At 43.1% G+C, this 16,387-nt stretch overlaps 1 protein-coding gene across 1 annotated transcript in view; it reads right to left on the bottom strand.

The window, feature by feature from the left end:
- Window positions 1-16,387, bottom strand: part of LOC126191335 (uncharacterized) — an 85,559-nt gene that overhangs the window by 31,304 nt on the left and 37,868 nt on the right. The window lies entirely within an intron of this gene.

The raw sequence follows: 16,387 nt of genomic DNA on the forward strand, positions 1-16,387 counted from the left end.
CAGGAAGACCTGCAGAGGATCGACTCTCTGTACAGAGAGTGGAAACTGACCCTCCACATAAACAAATGTATTGCGAATACAATAAATAAACTTCACGTTAAGACACAAATGAATGACAAACATCGGCTGTAAGCAGTTGATTGATTGGAATCAATGACAGAAGTTGAAAATTTTTTGTCGGACCAGGATTCGAACCCGGATCTGATGCTTACTAGGCAGGTGCCCTGGACACATTCTTTTTTAAATCTCATTTTGTTCGCTTTTGTTCGTTGTATCTGCTCGGGGTGGGCGTCGTAACACATCCAATTGGTTCAAATGCTTCAAATGGCTCTGAGCACTATGGGACTTAATATCTGAGGTCTTCAGTGCCCTAGTACTTAGAACTACTTAAACCTAAGTAACCGAAGGATATCACACACATCTATGCCCGAGGCAGGATTCGAACCAGGGACCGTAACGGTCGCGCGGCTCCAGACTGTTGCGGCTAGAACCGCTCGGCCACTCCGACCGGCTTTTCAATTGGTGAGAGATCTGGAGAATGTGGTGGACAGGGCAGCAGTCGAACATTTTCTGTATCCAGAAAGGCCCGTACAGAACCTGCAACATGCGGTCGTGCATTATCCTGCTGAAATGTAGGGTTTCGCAGGGCTCAAATGAAGGGTAGAGCCACGGGTCGTAACACATCTGAAATCTAACGTCCACTGTTCAAAGTGCCGTCAATGCGAACAAGAGGTGACCGAGACGTGTAACCAATGGCACGAAATACCATCACGCCGGGTGATACGCCAGTATGGCGATGACGAATACACGCTTCCAATGTGCGTTCACCGCGATGTCGCCAAACACGGATGCGAGCATCATGGTGCTGTAAACAGAACTTGGATTCATCCGAAAAAATGACGTTTTGTCATTCGTGCAGCCAGGTTAGTTGTTGAGTACACCATCGCAGGCGCTCCTGTTGGTGATGCAGCGTCAAGGGCAACGGTCTCCGAGCTGATAGTCCATGCTGCTGCAAACGTCGTCGAACTGTTCGTGTAGATGGTTGTTGTCTTGCAAATGTCCCCATCTGTTGACTCAGGGATCGAGACGTGGCTGCACGATCCGTTACAGCCATGCGGATAAGATGCCATTCATCTCGACTGCTAGTGATAAGAGGCCGTTGGGATCCAGGACGGCGTTCCGTATTACCCTCCTGAACACACCGATTCCATATTCTGCTAACAGTCATTGGATCTCGACCAACTCGAGCAGCAATGTCGCGATACGATAAACCGCAGTGGCGATAGGCTACAATCCGACCTTTATCATAGTCGGAAACGTTGATGGTACGCATTTCTCCTCCTTGCACGACGCATCACAACAACGTTTCACCAGGCAGCGCCGTTCATCTGCTGTTTCTGTATGAGAAATCGGTTGGAAACGTTCCTCATGTCAACACGTTGTAGATGTCGCCACCGGCGCCAACCTTGTGTGAATGCTCTGAAAAGCTAATCATTTGCATATCACAGCATCTTCTTCCTGTCGGTTAAATTTCGCATCTGTGGCACGTCGTCTTCGTGGTGTAGCAATTTTAATGGCCAGTAGTGTATATAAAATTCGACACCGCACGAACGTTTACCGACAATTGTTATCGATTGGAACAGGAAATGGAGAAATGACAGTGGTACACAAAGTACTCTCCGCCACACACCGCATGGTTGCTTCCGGAATATGGATGTAGACGTAGATATAGAAGCGAACGTTGTTTCGAGTTTTGGAGATCTAGGGATACAGTGAGAGTTACTTTTCCGATGGTTTATTCCAGAATAGAAAACATGTGGTGGCAAACAGAAGATAGGCTTGGCCACCTACCCTCAGGTAATTGGCAATGGCTCTATATTTAGAACTCCTAACACACCCACCGTTGACCATTGTCCCTAGACCAAAAGCGTGGCTGGGAATTTACACCAGGTCCGTTCAAACATTTACCGGAATTTTTTTAATTTCCCCTGTTGTATTAGCCCATCTTGCGCGATTATTTCGTTGTTGTGTTAGCAAACATGTCAGAAAAACATCTGGGTAATGTTAAGCATATTAGATATCTAGTGATTTGTTAACTGTCAAAATTTTACACGTGTTTTGGTCGACTCGTCATTTATTTATTGCCGGCCGGGGTGGCCGAGCGGTTCTAGGCGCTAAAGTCTGGAACCGCGCGACCTCTACGGTCGCAGGTTCGAATCCTGCCTCGGGCATGGATGTGTGTGATGTCCTTAGGTTAGTTAGGTTTAAGCAGTTCTAAGCTCTAGGGGACTGATGCCCTCAGAAGTCCCATAGTGCTCAGAGCCATTTGAATAATTTTTGAATTATTTATTTGTATAAAACTGGAACAGAAATTTGTATAGAATTTGCTATGTGTGGCAACGAAGTGCAAAAAAGCTTCAAATTTTAGAAACGCTAACTATTAGTAGTGCAGTTACGGAGCTATCTGCGTACCTCTCAGCCCTGGTTTCAGATCTAGAGGTCACGAACTGAGGACCTAATGTGGGCAGTTTCCCTAATATGCAGGTTGCCTAGTTGAAGGGGTATACCAATGACGTTTCAGTCGAAGACGGAGGAATGCTAAATGGCGCTGGTGGGAAATTTAAAAGTTTTAGCAGCTACTGAACTGAAACAGGCAAGTGCAGCCCGTTGTTATACTGGCCATTAAAATGAAACAGCCGGCAGCAATACGTCATATTTGAAAGTATCCAAACCATCTGCATTATTAATTATTAATCAAAAGATTGTGACTTACAGTACATGCGCAATCTGAGCTTTGCATCATTTTCATAAGTATCCAAATGTTCTGAATTTTGCTCTTCATGTTCAAAGTTATACAAACGAACAGTATTATACATTAAAATTCCGTAAGCATATGTACACCCACACCAAGCCACCCACCCACTCTCTCTCTCTCTCTCTCTCTCTCTCTCTCTCTCACACACACACACACACACACACACACACACACACACACATTTCGATCTCCCAGTCACAGTGCAGCATTTAAGTAGACATTAAAACGAAATAGCCGGTCAGAGAGCTTTAAGTGTCAAGAATGAAATAACTGCTGAGGGCAGTAATTGTCTGCAACTGATTGTTGAAATCTGCAGAATGCGGAGGCAAGAAGTCAGAGTAATGTTTTTGTCAGATGTTTCGCGAGCCTGGTCTTCACTGACATACATTGCGTAACGTCTTCACGTGGGTGCTCCTTACCTAAGTTGGTTTGTAAATGATTCAGAAGTGTACTATTTCTTACGCACATATTCTAAGCGCATCTGCAACCTCAATGCCAGGTGTAGTCCTTAGACAAGCCACCCAAGCATAATTGGAGTATATATCAACTTCTGCTAATAAGTAATTACAGCCCAAATCTGATTTGGAATGTGCAGTCAGGTGAACTAAATCAGTCTGATGGAGGTCATCAATTCCTTCTGTGGTGATTGCTCTTCTCAGTTTTTCACTTTTTTGAGCTTGCATACTGATTACAACGTTAGCGATAAGAGCAAGATCTAGTCGGAATGATGCATAAAAAATGAAATGTTCCTGTATGTTATAAATAACAGAGAAGAAGGGGAAAACCAATCAAAAAATACGTTAGATATAAATTTTGCTATAAAAAACAAATTTGTTCAACAACAACCTCCATTCCAGGCACTGGCGTCGAATGGACATCTTGCAAGTGACAATCATGCCACCACTTATCCAACTATTTCACATTTAACTCAGCTGTTACTGTTTCATATCTGTAAACACACATTTCCAGTCTGAGTGTAGGAACCGATGGACAGCTCTTACGGTCAATATTTTCCGCATCGTGAGTCTGTAACCCACTTGACTCTCTCCATACCTTTGACAAACAGGTATGAGTCTAGTGGTGTAACCCAGCATATCCCATTCCGTGCTGTCTTCAATGACAAACCAGCTGAGTCAATACAGTGTTAGTGACGGTTTTACGAAAGTAGCTTTCACGAAGTTATACCCAGCTCATAGCATGACGCAGTCCGATGTAGAATGAAATTTTCAGAGCCACGTTCAATACTACGAGCATCATTCAACTTCAGAAAAGCAATTTCCTTCCGAAGAAACTGATTTCCTGTGGTGCGAAGTGCTTGGCAGTCATCGAAGATAGTGTAGATGCTTGTAGAAAACGAAAGATGATAATGACTAATCTTATGACACCAGGAAAAAACAAGAGAGAAATTTCATTTACATAGAGTAAGACGTCTGTCTCCAGCTATGTGAACACAACCGAGGCCTGACACGAGAGTTCACATACGACAAATTACTGAACAGTTGTAGTAATCAAGGCTTGTTATTTACTCTACAGGTGCAAAATGGCCTCATGTCCGATCACGTGATCTTGATGTCACTTACAGTTAGGCATTCTTAACATAGAAATGTGCGTGAGAATGAATAATCGCGAGAAATGTTTGCCTATCGATGCATCCCTCTTTAGGGCCTGAGTAGATGTTGAGGAGGAAAATCACTTCTCGGACGTTAATACACTCTCTCTGTTGATACAACTATCTTCACTGATACTACTATAGCTAGGAGAACAGGTATTGGATTTAAAGAGAGAGAACTCCCTCTAGAGGCTGAATAATAAGAGAGATTTTTTCCTTTTTTTTCGTAAAAGCATTCTTCGTTTGCTTCAACCACTTTAATATGTGTAATGTCTCTTTTTTTACCTTGCCCATTATCTCTCTTGCATATGGGTAAGCCTTGTTACACTGTGAACTGAATGCCTTACCTTTATAACAGAATCGTGAATAATACACTACTGGCCATTAAAATTGATACATCAAGAAGAGATCCAGATGATAAACGAGTATTCATTGGACAATATATTATACTACAACTGACATGTGATTACATTCTCACGCAAATTCGGTGCAGTGGGTGCAAAGATCCTGAGAAATCAGTACTCATAACAACCACCTCTGGCCGTAATAACGGCCTTGATACTCCTAGGCATTGAGTCAAACAGAGCTTGGATGGCGTGTACAGGTAGAGCTAGAGCTGCCCATGGAGCTTCAACACGATACCACAGTTCATCACGAGTAGTGACTGGCGTATTGTGACGAGCCAGTTGCTCGGCCACCATTGACCAGACGTTTTCAGTTGGTGAGAGATCTGGAGAATGTGCTGGCCAGGGCAGCAGTCGAACATTTTCTGTATCCAGAAAGGCCCGTACAGGAGCTGCAACATGCGGTCGTGCATTATGCTGCTGAAATGTAGGGTTTCGCAGGGATCGAATGAAGGGTAGAGCCACGGGTCGTGACACATCTGAAATGTAACGTCCACTGTTCAAAGTGCCGTCAATCCGAACAAGAGGTGACCGAGACTTGTAACCAATGGCACTCCATACCATTACGCCGGGTGATACGCCAGTATGGCGATGACGGATACACGCTTCCAATGTGCGGTCACCGCGATGTCGCCAAACACGGATGCGACCATCATGATGCCTTAAACAGAACCTGGATTCATCCGAAAAAAATTACGTTTTGCCATTCGTGCACCCAGGTTCGTCGTTGAGTACACCATCGCAGGCGCTCCTCTCTGTGATGCAGCGTCAAGGGTAACCACAGCCATGGTCTCCGAGCTGATAGTCCATGCTGCTGTAAACGTCGTCGAACTGTTCGTGCAAATGGTTGTTGTCTTGCAAACGGCCCCATCTGTTGACTCAGGGATCGAGACGTGGCTGCACGATCCGTTACAGCCATGCGGATAAGATGCCAGTCATCTCGACTGCTAGTGATACGAGGCCGTTGGGATGCAGTACGGCCCATCGATTTCATATTCTGCTAACAGTCATTGGATCTCGACCAACGCCTGCGGCAATTTCGCGATACGATAAACCGCAATCGTGATAGGCTACAATCCAACCTTTATCAAAGTCGGAAACGTGATGGTACGCATTTCTCCTCCTTACACGAGGCATCAAGACAACGTTTCACCAGGAATGCCGGTCAACTGCTGTTTGTGTATGAGAAATCGGTTGGAAACTTTCCTCATGTCAGCACGTTGTAGGCGTCGCCACCGGCTCCAACCTTGTGTGAATGCTGTGAAAAGCTAATCATTTGCATATCACAGCATGTTCTTCCTGTCGGTTAAATTTCGCGTCTGTAGCACCTCATCTTCGTTGTGTTGCAATTTTAATGGCCAGTAGTGTAATATGCTAGCGTGTTTCTTCTGCATTGTGTTTCCGGTTACATTTCAATACTTCTATCATTTAATAGACGATTTAATTTTTCTTCATCTTGACGCGAACAACAGACGACATTTACGGTGCACATTCGTAGCTCTGTACGACTCATGAAGTAATTTCTCCTTTGTCCTCTCTCACCACAGCACAGCCACTGAAATCTGCAGTACATGTCATCCGCTTGTGTAGTAATCTTTGTGCAAAACTGGACTGAATGGTTTTCTTCAGGATGCTGAGGCTAATTAGATGTAGCTTCAACTCCGTCAAGTTTTGTATACGGTGTATACGGTGTTTCATATAAATTTTGATACTGCAGCCACTAAGACTCAAGATAGAAAGGAGTTCAAGACATTAGCTGCCAGTGGGCATCGATTTGCAACAGTGGGGAAAGTTGAAAATGCTAGGGTAGTCCGCGGGGTTGTGGTGACCATTGTGTCCGGATGACGTAGCAGTCAGCGCATCCGCCTAGTAAGCAGGAGACCTCAGTTCGAATCCCAGTGCTGCACAGATCTTCAGCTTGACCCCTTGATACAAATCTGTGCCCAATGGCGGCTAATGTCTTCAATTCCTTTATGTCCGCTATGTTTGTTGCATGGAATTTGCTGCAGTTCTCGGAAATCGAATTTTTGTTTGACTGAAAAACTGAAATTACGTATACTGCTGTTTCGAGAGCTATACCGAATTTAACTTGTCTCGTCCATGTAATAATTTCACACATTCAATTAAATTTCACACATTCAATTAAATTCAAATGATGGAATGCCATACTGATATTTGGTCCTTTCCGGACACCCGTATTTTTTTAATACCTCAGTACATTTTTGCAACCACAAATTTAGGCTTGGTGTTTGATTTAGGTGTAATAATAAAATAAGTGTCTTCTTTGGTGTCAACCAATGCAAGATCAAGGGTAGCGTTTAAAATAATCTTCATGTAATCTTCTGTGAACCTTACTGAGTACCTTACTGTGTACCTTACTGAGTGGTATTAGGAGGCGACACTTCCATCTTCACCAACTACATCTTTAAGTTCATCTACCATTGCCAACCAGTATTCTGCAACGCGACTGCATCCTTCGAGGTAAAACATTAATACCCTGTCATCAGTATTGCGATCCCTAGCTGCGCACATGATTAATAATTTGGGTATTCAGACAGTACTGAATTTTTTAAAACAAATGATCTGTACAGTTGTTATTTATGCCCATGTCGGTGGCTTTCCGCAATCGTGTTTCATTAAGGGCTCTCTCTTCAATGCAGAGGCGACTCTTACAAGGAACCAGGTAAGTATTCTCATTTTGTACCTCAATCTCATGGAATCATTGTGTACGAAAACTGACTGGCTCAATGATTTATACGAGGGGAGATCAAAAAGTTTCCGTTTGAGCGCGTTGCTGCAGCGTATATGCAATTCGCAGCGACTCCGATGCGGGTATACAAGCAAAGACATGTAGACAAGGGTTAATGCGGCCTTCGATCGGAAACTTTTTGATTGCCTCCTATACTCGCGTTATTAGAAGCGAATAATAAAGTCGACAATGCTAATTTTTTCCCTCACATTGAGTAATACATCATCATTCACTACTGGCCATTAAAATTGCTACACCAAGAAGAAATGCAGATGATAAACGCGTATTCATTGGACAAATATATTATACTAGAACTGACATGTGATTACATTTTCACGCAGTTTGGGTGCATAGATCCTGAGAAATCAGTACCCAGAACAACCACTTCAGGCCGTAATAACGGCCTTGATATGGCTGGGCATTGAGTCAAACAGAGCTTTGATGGCGTGTACAGGTATAGTTGCCCATGCAGCTTCAACACGATACCACAGTTCATCAAGAGTAGTGACTGGCGTATTGTAACGAGCCAGTTGCTCGGCCACCATTGACCAGACGTTTTCAGTTGGTGAGAGATCTGGAGAATACGCTGACCACAGCAGCAGTCGAACATTTTCTGCATCCAGAAAGGCCCTTACAGGACCTGCAACGTGCGGTCGTGCATTATCCTGATGAAATGTAGGGTTTCGCAGGGATGGAATGAAGGGTAGAGTCACAGGTCGTAACACATCTGAAATGTAACGTCCACTGTTCAAAGTGCCGTCAGTGCGAACAAGACGTGACCGAGACGTGTAACCAATGGCACCCCATACCATCACGCCAGGTGATACGCCAGTATGGCGATGACGAATACACGCTTCCAATGTGCGTTCACCGCGATGTCGCCAGACACGGATGTGACCATCGTGATGCTGTAAACAGAACTTGGATTCATCCGCAAAAATGACGTTTTGCCATTCGTGCACCCAGGTTCGTCGTCTAGTACACCATCGCAGGCGCTCCTGTCTGTGATGCAGCGTCAAGGGGAACCGCAGCCACGGACTCCTAGCTGATAGTCCATGCTGCTGCAAACGTCGTCGAACTGTTCGTGCAGATGGTTGTTGTCTTTCAAACGTCCCCATCTGTTGACTCGGGGATCGAGACGTGGCTGCACGATCCGTTACAGCCATGAGGATAAGATGCCTGTCATCTCGACTGCTAGTGATACGAGGCCGTTGGGATCCTGCACGGTGTTCCGTATTACCCTCCTGAACCCATCGATTCCATATTCTGTTAACAGTCATTGGATCTCGACCAACGCGAGCAGAAATGTCGCGATACGATAAACCGCAATCGCGATGGGCTACAATCCGACCTTTATCAAAGTCGGAAATGCGATGGTAGGCATCTCTCCTCCTTACACGAGGCATCACAACAACGTTTCACCAGATAACGCCGGTCAACTGCTGTTTGTGTATGAGAAATCGGTTAGAAACTTTCCTCATGACAGCACGTTGTAGGTGTCGCCACCGGCGCCAGCCTTTTGTGAATGCTCTCGAAAGCTAATCATTTGCATATCACAGCATCTTCTTCCTGTCGGTTAAATTTCGCGTCTGTAGCACTTCATCTTCGTGGTGTGGGAATTTTAATGGCCAGTAGGCTATTTATCTTCTTCACTAAGCGCAGTGTCCAATGAGAGCTCACAGAGAATGACGTCAGTATTCTTAGCACTGAGTGTCCTAGGGATGATAGTACATGTCTATTACGAGGAGTCAATACTTTTTACTTTCTTCTTATTCTTCTTCGTCTTTTTCATTTCAGATATGCATATGATGCCCATTACGTTTCCTTAAATATAATCAAATAGTCATTTCTTCACCATCGAAATACGCAACACCTTTGTCTTTATCTCTAAACGATATTCTTAATTCTGAAACGTATATGACAACAAATGGCATATAAATGGACGAATGATTGGTACAGCAGGCCAGAATAGAATTAACGTGTGAGCTGGAGCGTCATTATTGAAATATAATAAATATATACGTTAAAAATAGAATACTACTCATCTAGCATGGTTGGAGATTTTTCTTGTCGGTGAGTTTCAGTCTAATATTGATTTTCTTTTTCCTTTAATTTCATCATCTTCGTATTCATTTTTGATATACGACGCTGTCTCCATCGAAAAGGCAGATATAATGTGATAGAGTTCATAAATTACAATTTTTGAAGTAACTCTGTTCATAATTTCCTGATCAAATGTTTGATGATAAAAGTAGAAGTTACTGTTTTTCAGCATATTATTCGGTATGGAATTTTAGGTAAATAACTTTTAAAAGAGAAAAGGAGGAAGAGTAGTGTTTTAAGTCTCATGCGCAGTAAAGTAATCGGTGATGGAGTTTAGGCTCAGAATAATGAAGGTCTGTCAAAAATGAGCTGTCCCTTTAAAAGGAACAACCCCAGCATTTGACTTAAGTGATTCAGGGAACTCACAGAAAACCTAAATCTGTATGGCCAGACGAGGATTTGAAACATCATCCTTCTAAACACGAGTCCAGTGTCCTCATGATGGAAATACGATGAAGAACATAGCTGTGTATGAGTGATGATATAAAATAAATGTGCCCTTAAAGACAGCAATTGTATCTGGGTTTTTACTCGATAGGTTACATATTACACCACGTTCGATGGCATCTATTGTGACTTTATCAGTATGAGCTAAAACACTTTCTAATTTGGCTAGAATTCAGAAACTTTTAAGAAAGCAAAGCAAACTTTGGGCTGTTAGGGTATTGAATCATATTGTAATTATACTTCACTGTACAATTTTTGAAACGCCTTATTATTTTTGGAGGAGGTGGTAAACTGTTGAAGCTATAGAAATAATACACAACGTTATACACATTCTTCAAAGATACACGATGTGGACAAATGTTTTCAGCATAATGTTCTAAGTTAATGGGAGTAAGTGGTCTTGTTGGAATGTTGCTTAAGGAGAATTTCCTGATGTTAATGTGGACTAAACCCATTTTTCGTACTTGGTGACGAAGTGCTATTACCTCTATTGAGTGACTTGGTCTTTCCACCATTGGTTTGAAATGAAATTCTTGAAAAGTTTCACCATTCCAATAAACCGAGCAACTTGTTTCTCATCCTGAGTTGATGGGAAGTTACAAATGGCCATTAGGTGCTCATCAGTCTTAATGTCATTGGTATAAACTAGATGACCCAAGAATAAATTCTCAGCACCAGCCAAACTAATCCTCGTGGGGCCGACTGCTGATCCCACTTCCTGTAAACTATGTCATCAAGGTAATGATACACCTCACGCAAGATGGTACCTGGCAAACGTGGTAAGAGAGCTGCACCCACTGTCAACCAGACCGAATTCTGCCGAACCCAAACATGCTCCAGTCCATACAGAAAACAGTCAGAAGTTTCGATTCTTCGGTTGCTGTTATAGTCGCTGATGCAGACCCAAAACTGTGAAATCGAGCGCTTCTGCAAAGTAAGTGAAGTACATGTGTAAATCAGGCAAGGGCGTCGACTTTAAAACAACTTTCTGTTTCAGGGCTCGATGGTCCGCAACAGTCCTCTAATCTTTACCACTGCATTTGAGGGCGAAAAGAATGGGCGACGCAGAATCATACTCTCTCTACAAGTAACATCTCAATAACCTTCTTTAACTGCTGCCTTTTGGCTGGCGATAATCAGTAAGAAGAGTTCACACCATAGTCTGGCCAGTAAGTGGGATCTGATGCTCGACTTTGTCGGTTATACCTAATATAGTTAATAATTGTTGAGATTAAATAAAGGAAGATGGCCACGACTACATAAATGATTATCCTCACTCGGATTAAACTTCTCTGCTTATCGGGGCCCATTTCGAAGCTGGACGCGTCACTGATAACAATTATACTCAAGTTAATGAGATTCCAGGCAAAAGACGTGTCTGGCGGTTAGTGTGATTACCATCCTGATTGTTACTCGCCATATTGCCCGAGAACCAAAAGTGATGGTCTGACACATCATTTCTTTTTGTAATGGGGCCCCCTTGATTCTCATCCCTGGCACCCTTACAGCAAAGCGGTACGTCGACGATAATGTAATCCCCGTTTTGTTGACCTTCATGGCAAAGCCATGTTTTGTATTTTTCAAACACAGAAACTTGGACTGGATCTATTTTAATTGTATCTTCCGCTCATTCACCATAGGTTCATGATAATCAAGTGGCCATCATAATTCATTAGACTGAGAAACACAACCTGTACTGTAAAATTAGGTACGTGATTTGAATCTATCATGTACAGCTTCACAAAATTCTCCTGTAAAACTACTATGATTTCGGTGTTTTATGTCGGTCTCCTTAAGCGTTCCCAGCAGACTTGACAAATTTATCACACCTATTCCCCTTTGGGATTAATAATCATTTGCTCGTTTTACAACAGTTGCACTCTGTAACCAGATATAGCTGTTTCCTAAACGATTCTGTGTAACCCACATATCTATAAAGCTGAAACTCTGAACATTCGTCACTGTAAAAAGAATGTAATTCAAGGTGGATTTTGCACAGCGATTTCGCTACCAACGCTTCGTTGCAGCGAGCATTCGATGTCTGCATGAATGAAAAAAATAGTGGTTTCAATTCTTTGTTATTTGAGTCAAATTTCGTAATAAAGTTTCTCTAACAGATATAGCATTCCACTTGTAAGAAAAAAGAAGGTAGATCAAAGAAAGGTTGAATTCTTGTGCTTGAGACTGAGTCAGGACATGTAATGGTTCAAATGGTCCTGAGCACTGTGGGACTTAACTTCTGAGGTCATCAGTCCCCTAGAACTTAGAACTACTTAAACCTAACTAACCTAAGGACATCACACACATCCATGCCCGAGGCAGGATTCGAACCTGCGACCGTAGCGGTCGCGCGGTTCAAGACTGTAGCGTCTAGAACCGCTCGACCACTCCGGTCGGCCGGACATGTAATGCGCAGTTAAAAGGGTATGAAACAATCTCCTGTTAATGAGTTAGCCATCAATGCGTTGAACTGTGGAGTTACATCAACCTTACAGCAAAGTATTCAACCCCATGGGCGCATAATTTATACTGCCAAACAGAACAAACTAGTTTTATTAGTACAAGATGAAAAACGCTTTGTACTTCCAGATGAAGTGTATACCCTAGTCTGAGGTCACAAACGTATGAAAAATGATGATGATGATGAATAATTTTATTGTGTGTATAAATGTGATCTTTGTGTATGGGTGAAATTGTAACAAACGTTAAGTGTCATTTCTAACTAATTTATTGTGCGAAAAATAAAATCATATAAATAAAATCTTTATTTAATTCATCAGAAGGTTCCTTCAGTTTAACAGGGAGTTAACTATTATTCTGACACATTTTAATGTGGATCATTCTGAATTACTTGAGCCAGCCTCTGGGATGTGATACTATGCACACATAAAAGTTCTCATTGAAGAAATAAAGCATATAAGTAACGAAATTTAGTCTTGAGACTACATAAATTGCCATTGTGTCTGTTTATTTTTAAGAATCTGAAGAATAATGCTTCGAAAGATGGCACCCAATTCAGATAAACAACAACAAGAAGCTCTAGGAAATACTGTAGTGTAATTGGATACTTTAAGATAATGTGTGCTACACGTACTGACTGGTAAAATTTACAGTACTGTCACTGAGTGCAAAAGTTTTTCCGTCGCTGCCATCTCCCATTTTTAAACAATGGCTGTTTCATTTGTTATGAATTTAAAAAATGTTTCACACAGGTGCCAGCTTGCATATTTTTAAATTTCTCTGCCATCGCCGCTGTGCATTTTTCAGTTTCCCATCAGTGCCATCTTGCACCCTGTAAATTCCCCACCGGCACCATCTTGATGGTTTTCAATTTCTCTTTCGAACCCATCTTTGAATTCTGATTTTCCCTTCATCCGTCATTTTTGATTGTTAAAGTTCTTGCACGTCACTATCTTGATGAAGTAATGCATTCAAGATCATTAACCACACGTGATATCGCAAGGTTCCAAGGTCAGTCAAAGTGTTTTGGAGCCCCCATAGCCATACTACATCTACATCTACATGTCTACTCTGCAATTCACATTTAAGAGCTTGGCAGAGGGTTCATCTAACCACAATCATACTATTTCTCTACCATTCCACTCCCGAACAGCGCGCGGGAAAAACGATCACCTAAACCTTTCTGTTCGAGCTCTGATTTCTCTTATTTTATTTTGATGATCATTCCTACCTATGTAGGTTGGGCTCAACAAAATATTTTCGCATTCGGAAGAGAAAGTTGGTGACTGAAAATTCGTAAATAGATCTCGCCGTGACGAAAAACGTCTTTGCTTTAATGACTTCCATCTCAACTCGCGTATCATATCTGCCACACCCTCTCCCCTATTACGTGATAATACAAAACGAGCTGCCCTTTTTTGAACCCTTTCGATGTCCTCCGTCAATCCCACCTAGTAAGGATCCCACACCGCGCAACAATATTCTAACAGAGGATGAACGAGTGTAGTGTAAGCTGTCTCTTTAGTGGACTTGTTGCATCTTCTAAGTGTCCTGCCAATGAAACGCAACCTTTGTTTCGCCTTCCCCACAATATTATCTATGTGGTCTTTCCAACTGAAGTTGTTCGTAATTTTTACACCCTGGTACTTAGTTGCATTGACAGCCTTGCGAATTGTACTATTTATCGAGTAATCGAATTCCAATGGATTTCTTTTTGAACTCATGTGGATCACCTCACACTTTTCGTTATTTAGCGACAACTGCCACCTGCCATACCATATAGCAATCTTTTCTAATTCGCTTTGCAACTGATACTGGTCTTCGGATGACCTTACTAGACAGTAAATTACAGCATCATCTGCGAACAACCTAAGAGAACTGCTCAGATTGTCACCCGGGTCATTTATATAGATCAGGAACAGCAGAGGTCCCAGGACGCTTCCCTGGGGAACACCTGATATCACTTCAGTTTTACTCGATGATTTGCAGTCTATTACTACGAACTACGACGAATCCAGTCGCACAACTGAGACGATACCCCATAGGCCCGCAGCTTGATTAGAAGTCGCTTGTGAGGAACGGCGTCAAAAGCTTCCCGGAAATCCAGAAATACGGAATCAACCTGAGATCCCCTGTCGATACTGACAAACATTATCTCTATCGGCTTAATAGCTTTCTTGTTCACTTTTGGAACGCAATATAGCAGCTATTTTATGTGACATTTACTCGAAAACTTTCTGGTAGGTTTCAAGAGGTATGTGATTTTGTAACGGCTTTTCGCCAGTTTTGTATAGGCCTCGCCGCTAGTGCTGTGGAGGCCGAATTGCCGCTGTTGTTGCGGGAGGCCGAGTTTGTGAGTTGGCGAAACGGCTTCTGGTGCAGTATGCAGTACGACGCTAACACAATTTCTCCCTGCCACTTATTGCGCAGCTAAGCCCCTGGGTCAGGAAAGAAGATAGGAGAACGAAGGTTCTACAACACTCCAACAAATTAATAACGAAGTCACACAAATGAGTTAAAAGGTTTACTTGTCTTTGTGACTTGTTGAATGATTAAGTCTGCAACACTGATTGTAATATGACACAAAAAAGGCTCTCAATGGCTAAGTGCAAATAATCGTAATTAAACTTCGCAGTACATAGTAAATGCAATAACAACAATTGTCTCTAAGAGTTCACTATATGACGTTCACTGTCTACGTTAGCCCTGGACGGTGATCTATAACCAAGTGGGAGAGAGCTGCACATCTGTCTTCCGAAAAGGCTTCTATCCGTTGTCGTCCTGTCACTGGCGGACTGCATTCGGCCGGAAATTGGCCGAGGCGAATTCGATATCTTCATCGCAAGCGCCCCCCGTGGCGCTGGTGGAACTCGCGCAAGTGGCGCGTCTCTACAGCACTGGCACCAGCTCGCATCATAGCGCCTGTGGTGCTTCTGCCCTGGCCGTGTCTTGTTTGGACAACACAGCATGTGGTACCAGATGTCTATGCATGGGAAATGCAATTCCCACAAATTATGGTTAGTGGGGGTGGAGTTCGCGCCAATAGAGACCCAGATGTTTTTCATATGGTTCAGGTCGCACGAATTATGTGGTCAAGACATCAGCGCAAATTCCCAGTCATCTCTGTCATACCACTTTAGCACGAATCCATCCCTACGACACAGACAATATTCTTGATGGAAGATGGTATTGCCGGTAGGAAAGACATCAAAGTTTACAGCAGTCTTGTTGCATCCGACAACTCTCAAGGATAGCCTGAGAACCCCAGGGAACGTCCCAGACAGCATAATACTGCTCCTACCGGCATGCTTCCGTGACATGGTATGTGTTCCGGGCAGCCGCTCTCCTGGTGCAACAATAAACATGAGTCATCCTTAATTCATGGACTAATCTGGTTGATCGTGTGCCCAATGTAACCGTAACTGACGACGCCATTGGGTCAACACTGGAACTTGTATGAGTCGACAGCTGCGGAACCGCAACACTGTGGTCCAAAGCCTTTCTGCCTGCACCAGAATTGTACCCTGTAGTCACACCACCCAGATTATCGTTTATCCTGGATTAGAGAGCGGGCAAACCTCCGAACTCCACATTCTGTGACGAGGTGCAGATGTTAAACATATTCAACACCTTGTTGCCCATTCGTAGTCTAGTCGGCCTCTAACCATTACTCGCAGATATTCAGTGCAGTGGCACATGGACAGCCCGCCAGCGTCACCGTTTCTGAGATGATCGTTCCCAAGTATCAGTCTGCCAATGTCCTAGTCCTCCACGTCAATGGATTTCAACATTTTTGGCTC

The sequence above is a fragment of the Schistocerca cancellata genome, chromosome 6 (genome assembly GCF_023864275.1).
Source record: "Schistocerca cancellata isolate TAMUIC-IGC-003103 chromosome 6, iqSchCanc2.1, whole genome shotgun sequence".
NCBI classification, from domain to species: domain Eukaryota; kingdom Metazoa; phylum Arthropoda; class Insecta; order Orthoptera; family Acrididae; genus Schistocerca; species Schistocerca cancellata.